The sequence below is a fragment of the Cynara cardunculus genome, unplaced genomic scaffold (assembly GCF_001531365.2).
Source record: "Cynara cardunculus var. scolymus isolate 2C unplaced genomic scaffold, CcrdV1 Un_Scaffold_7110, whole genome shotgun sequence".
In the NCBI taxonomy this organism is placed as follows: Eukaryota; Viridiplantae; Streptophyta; class Magnoliopsida; order Asterales; family Asteraceae; genus Cynara; species Cynara cardunculus.
In genome coordinates this window covers 8,611-15,221 of record NW_020203350.1, presented here as the reverse complement: position 1 = coordinate 15,221, position 6,611 = coordinate 8,611, and the positions used below count along the sequence as shown (strand labels likewise).

General features: G+C 36.8%; 1 pseudogene; it reads right to left on the bottom strand.

Moving 5' to 3' along the window:
* Window positions 1-365: 365 nt before the first annotated feature.
* LOC112504843 lies at window positions 366-1,253 on the bottom strand (annotated as a pseudogene).
* Window positions 1,254-6,611: the final 5,358 nt, after the last annotated feature.

Sequence of the window (6,611 nt, the reverse complement as noted above, 5' to 3'; positions counted from 1 at the left end):
ATTATTATTATGTCGTCTTTATCGTAAATCAGTCGTTGATTACAATTTTTACAGTGTTTAATAACGATTAACTACAACTAATTAGAATATTAATGAGGTTTTTAATATTGCCAAATGAGTCAGATAATCTAACAAAATACATAAGTTTTATTAGTCATACAAATCACTAACCCCAACTTTGACGGGTGTATTTGGGCGCACATCTTTTGGAACTACCATTTTCTCACCTTTCTCGCTTTCTCTCTTACGCCTCTCTTCTCTCCAATCTCTGCAAGATAGCCTCACAGACTATTTTCATATTGCTAGCTACCATGAATTCCAACAAAATGAAAGAAAAGAAAAGGTGGCTACTCCACCATCATTATTTAATATGTAAAGTTTGGACATGTGGCCCCCTTCTCGGTGGCCTTGGCGGCAGCCGACGCCTCCACCACCGGTGACGGAGCCACGGCGGTTACAAGCAATTCTGCTGGCAGATCAGCTGCTAAACCCTGCAAGTAAAATGTGTAGAACAATTTGAAGGGAAAAACCAGCTGCTGCAGCTTCACTTGACCATACGCTCCGGCGAATATCCCCGTCCCGCCGGTAACCGAAAGGTAGGTATCCTTCGTCGTCAGATAAGATCCTTGAACAGATATCTGGCCATAATCACCCAAGTGAAATGGCTTCGTACCTGTCACATTTCTTCTCCGGCATGTTGTTGATCAGAATACATATTCCGGCGGTGATGCCTAATCTTGTCGGAAGATCTGCACTGTAAACCTGTGACAAATTTTTTCTCCATAAATAAAAAATCCCAATGGATTTAAGACAGGAAAAAAAACCAATAAATCAAATAAATTTACTTTGTTGGTGAAAGGAACAAGATCACCAAGCGAATTGACCGGTTTTTCGCCCAACCGGAGATACGCCGGACTTCCCCGGTCCCTTTCGTTAATCTCATACACACAGAGTTCATGCACTTTCGCTGAAGACACAGTATCAATCAATATCAGGAAGCCATAAACTTTTGTAATAAATTATTGAAAATTTAACAAATTAAAGAGTTGTAGTTACTGGGTCTTGAAGATTCCGATGGATTAATCTGGCTCTTGACGGTAAACGATTTGGGTCTTGAGTTGTAGTTACTGGGTCTTAAAAGGTAACGGGGTGGTGGAGTTCTTGAAAGACAGACGGTGAGGAGCGGCGGCGATTGATTACAATGAACCAAGAAACCGAATCCATTTCGATCGTCTCTGGACGGTGGTGCTGTTCTTCAAATCCAGAAAGAGGGATACCAGATCTTCAAATCGAAAGCCGCCTCCTGCTGTTCTTCAAACTCTCTCTCGGTGTTGAAATATGGAAGAAAAGAGAGGGTTATTTATGTTTGAAGCTTTGATTTTGAATTTTGAATTTTGAATTTGAATTTTGAATTTTGAGAGAATAATGGATAGAGAGAGTGTCTTAAATGGATGAGAGTGTTTCTAGGGAAGTGTCTCACAAAGCATAAAGCATCATTTAAAATAATGGATAGGGAAGTGTTTCAAATTTGAAATTTGGTGGTGATGGTAGAGGGGTTAAAGTCAATGCATTAATAAGTTGTACATTATGTTTTATAATTTGTTCTTAAGAGTTTTTTGAATTTTATGCATAAAATGATAGTACTTTATGCTTCGTTGTTTGTAATTAAGATAATGGTGTAAATGGTTATATATGTAGTATATATATATATATATATATATATATATAAGCTACTATTTACCTAAAAGCAAGTTCGATATCTTCAAGTTCCCCGATAAATCTTCAAGTCAAACAATGGGTTCTTTCTATTTATCCATCTTCCTTCCTAATAAAGGTTGCCACTTAAATGGTAAGCCAATGCTTAGTGAGTTAAATAGTTAAGCATTACATATCAATATCGCATATGATTATAAACATACATAACAAACTCTTATCAATAAAAGAGTTCAAGACATCATCCAGATATAAACCGAGATTTACAAGAAACCGAGTGAACCATTACGTACCGGATGCCAAGATCATAGGATTCCATATTCAAATCACCATATTATACCATACCATTGTTGCTCAATACGACAAGGAGACAGGTTCAATGACCAAATATATTCAACAACGTTAAAATACCAATAAATATCAAGAACCAAGAGATCAAATCGGTATACATAACGAAGACAGTGCATCACCCCGTCCTTCACCTCCTTGGCTCATGCCAAAGTCCGAGTCAGAATCATACATTACGGGAAACCTCGCACTGCCCGCCTTCCTCTACCAGGTATGTGCCAAGGTTCCCTACTTATTGCTCTTCCTCCTTTCTGAGCAATGAGTATTCACAACCGCATAAAGTCTCACCCGTCCAACCCGGGATCTTGACTTCGCCATAAACTTCCGGTGTACCACACAAAGTAGTACCCGTACTATGGCATGCAATTCAAGGAACAAAACAACGAGTCCGGATCCACAAAGCAAACCGATGTACCGAGATAGTAATAAGGAATCGACTCAAGAGACGGAATCAAAGACGGAATCAAAGACAAATCAAGATATTGTGACTCCATTCAAGACCAAAAATATTCATATGAAAATACATATGTTCAAATCAATATGTAACAATTAATTATATAACTCACCGGGCAACCGCATAATACCGAAAAGCTCCGAATTGAGCTCACAAAGCCAGTCCAATCTACCACACTTAGATTGCTTCCAAAGTATCAAATCATGTGTTAATTACCCCCTAGAGTAAATATACAAAATCTCATAAGCAACCAATATAAGAAACTCATGATATACACATATATCCTATTTGAACATTTTACCTAAATTTCTATGTACAGCTGCTGCATGCAGAACTGGTTTGCCCATTTTAAGCTCGAAATCATGCTTGATCATAAAATAAGAAATAAACTAGACTCAAATGTCTAACTTGGGAAATTGGTTTCACCTCATTTGGATTTTTCTACCATTTTATACAGATTTTCAAATTCTGCACACTTTCAATGCATTCAAAAGTCGAAAATTCTCATTTTCATACATTTTCCTCAAACCATTTCGATTCCAAACCATTCCAACTTCTGAATCTCAACTTAATATAATATATTTGACATAGACAACCAAAATCCAACCTTTATTTTATCATTTATATTATCTCCCAAATCATTGACTTAATCAAGTCAAGTCAAAGTTCATATGATGAACTTGCATAAATCTTGATAATCTCTTGAATCTAATGACCATTTCAAGCCAAAAACACTAAAATGCACTTATTTTGTACGCTTAAGATCAAACCTATATGAAAACCTAAATTTATCTCAACATGCAATCCATAAAACAAGAATGTCAACCAAGAACAAGTGCAAAAATAGATTATACCTTACTTGATGATCAAATCTTTCCAAGATCTTGTAGTTCCTCTTTGATTTGAGTTGAATCAAGCCTATGTGTGTGAAAATCGCACCTCTAGTGTGTGTGTGAGTTCTGGACTTAGATGACATGAAAAATGGGCCAAAACTCCAATTTCTAATGCTAAAACTCGAGTTGGGCCGGGTTGGCCCGGCTAGGTACCCATTTTGACCATCAACACTTAAATTATTCATAACTTTTCSCTCGGACCTCCGTTTTCTATGAGGTTTTCGCCTACACGTTCATAAAGAGATAATATATAACATCCAACAAAAATATTCCCAAAAATATCTCCCAAGAAAATCAGTTTTACGTATCTATTTGATGTAAAATTTTCCCAAATCCTCTTATATACTCCTAAGAAATATAATTCTAAAATTTCAAACCTAAACTCCCACTAAATGATAAGTTCTATTTAACCCAATAATTAAATATACTAAGCAATTAATTGGGCATATTAGAAATTGGATGTTACAATATCTCTGCATGTAGATAGCATACATCTATTTATACCCATTGCACTAAATGCACATTTAATGCAATGCAGTAGGGTTTGAACACGTCCCAAGCTTTTAGAGAAAAGCTTGTCCTTTGCTACAGTGAATAGTACAAAAGCCTATTCATGAGCATACATCCTTTCATGGAGTTGGTGGGTAGTAGAGTCAACTAATCGGCTCTGTACCGTACTATACACTAGAAAGGGTATGGGTTTGTCCTTTGTGTATGGAAGGACAAGACAAAAGCAATCTTGCAAGACAAGCTTCATTTGATCGTTGAATGCTGGAATAACCCTGAAGGTCTTTTCAGCATTCGCTGAGGCTTGGGCAGTCTTCACAGATATGTTGACCACGTTGTAATCATTGAATACCGCTTCAGATCACGAACGCGTTAGTCTCTAATCTTCAATTTCAGTCTTCGACTTTTGCTGAAGGTTCTTTGGTGTGAGTTTTGTCTTCTTGAAGTATCACTGTCACTGATGGATTTACAATATATGTCTCAGCGATCACTGAACAGACTCAATGATGATCGCTGGAACTGAAAGACAGAAACATAATACTTTGCAATAAATAAAAGGGATTATCATCAAATCAATGAGATAGAGGATCAACAGATTATCATCAAATCAATGTGTAGTAAGGAAAAGTTACATATAAAGTACATGTCCCTTTTAACTATTTTGGTATATTTTCCAGTGATGCAGCCTTTACTTTATAAGTTTCCTTAAGTTACATGTTTAAGAAAAAGTACAAGAAGGGAAACTGAAACTGAAAGCATGTTCACTGACTAAGATTGTTAGTGACTGTAAGAGCATACTGGAACTCATAGACATGTGTCCTTATTACTCTTTTCAGGGTTTTTTTTCAGTGAGGCTGATGAAATACTTATATTAATCAAAGGAAAAATTACAAATGTTTCAGTCAGTACATTTATAGACTTATTACATATAAGTTCTACACTGAAAGAAAAGACATAGATAAATAAGATTTACAATGAAAGATAAATTTAAAAGACATAATTTCATAACTAATCTAGGACGCTGAAGTCGATGTAACCAAGTACTTCTTCTCCAAGCATCTTTCGACGTAGAAATTCTCTTTTGCTATTGCGGTCTATCATTTCACCATATAAATCATTGTCCAACCATATCTTAGATAGTCAAGATGTTCCATAGGACAAATATTAAACTCAGACACTCTCTGAAAGCTGTGTTCACCTTCATACCCAAGGAAAATAAATCCAAACTCAGGCTTTAGATGCACAGTGTTGGGTATGTAAGGACCCTTCGCTAACAAAGAGAGGTTCAACATTGAGATATCTGGCTTCTTCGAATCCTTTAGGACTTCGTCCAAGGCGAAACTTTGTTTCTGTTAGACTCCAACCTATGAAAGTGTAAGTAAGAAGTCTCTTACTCTAGTCAAATAGGACTTAGTCTATTGAAGCAGTCTGGACTAAGAGCTCTCATGCAGAAGATCAAGAACCAGAGCTCTTACTCAAGAGTGAAGGTTTCATTCATACAGAGCCTGCGCTCTATCTCCGTGGCCGATCAAGCCTCGTGCGCCAAAAAGCATAAGCACTTGACACAAAGTTACAACTCCAAGACCCAAAGCCTTTGCATAGTACATGCAGAGCTTCTGCATATACATAACCTCTGCATAGTATATGCAGAGCTTTTGTATTTTTCAAGCAGAGCTTTTGGTTACTCTCTCCCTGGAATGCGCGTGTTAGCCTAGACATTCTCGCATGTATCTAACAGATTTGAGGCGGCTTGACCAAGTCTGCTCTGCTTTTCAAAGGAAGTCAAAGATAAGGATGCAGACTAGTCAGCTTAGAGTATCAAGCCTATTTTATAGCATAGTTGTTAGACATTGGCGTATATAAGGAGGCTTCCTCCTCAGGTTCAGATTACCTGAAGGAGCCGACTTATACTATACGCAAATTTTGTGAGATTACGTTTTGCTTTGATTGTTCTTCATTTTTATCAATAAAAGCATTCAACATATTCAAGTCATTCAATTGTTCTTATTTATACTTTGAATATTTCGATTAATCATTCAAGATACACTGTTTGTTTTAATATTCATATTTCATAAACTGTGTTTCTACAAATTAAGAGTATCTAGGTTCTATAATTATCAGAGCCTGCTAATCAAATTCATTGATTAGTCGATCGATATCCGACTGGATTCTACTCTTAATTCTTTTTTATTATTCGTTTTAAAAGGATTTTCCCTCATATTTTTCTCTGTTTTAAAACGTTTGCTTTTACGTAATCTGGAAATCGTTTTTCTGTCGATCATCTTTCTCGTCAAATCTTCTTCTCAAAAATTTCAAATCTAAAATGTCGTCTCAATCATGGAACTCCATGTATAGTGCCGACTCTTTAACTAAACCTTCGACTCTCATTAGGGAAGAATATCCCCAATGGAAGATTCAGATGATAAACTTYTATGAGGGTCTAGATCTAGAACTTTACGAATCAATTTTAAATGGCCCATATGTCCCTACCACCATCATTCCTCGTATTCCTACTGCTGGTGATACGGTTGAGGTACCTGCCAAGCACGTACCCAAACTTCATCGTGACTGGAACGATGAAGACAAATGCAGGGTGGAAGTGGATCAAAAGGCCAGAAGGCTTTTGATCATGGCACTTCCCAATGAGATTTTTCAATCTCTTGATGCGTGCGACTCCGCCAAGGATCTATGGGATA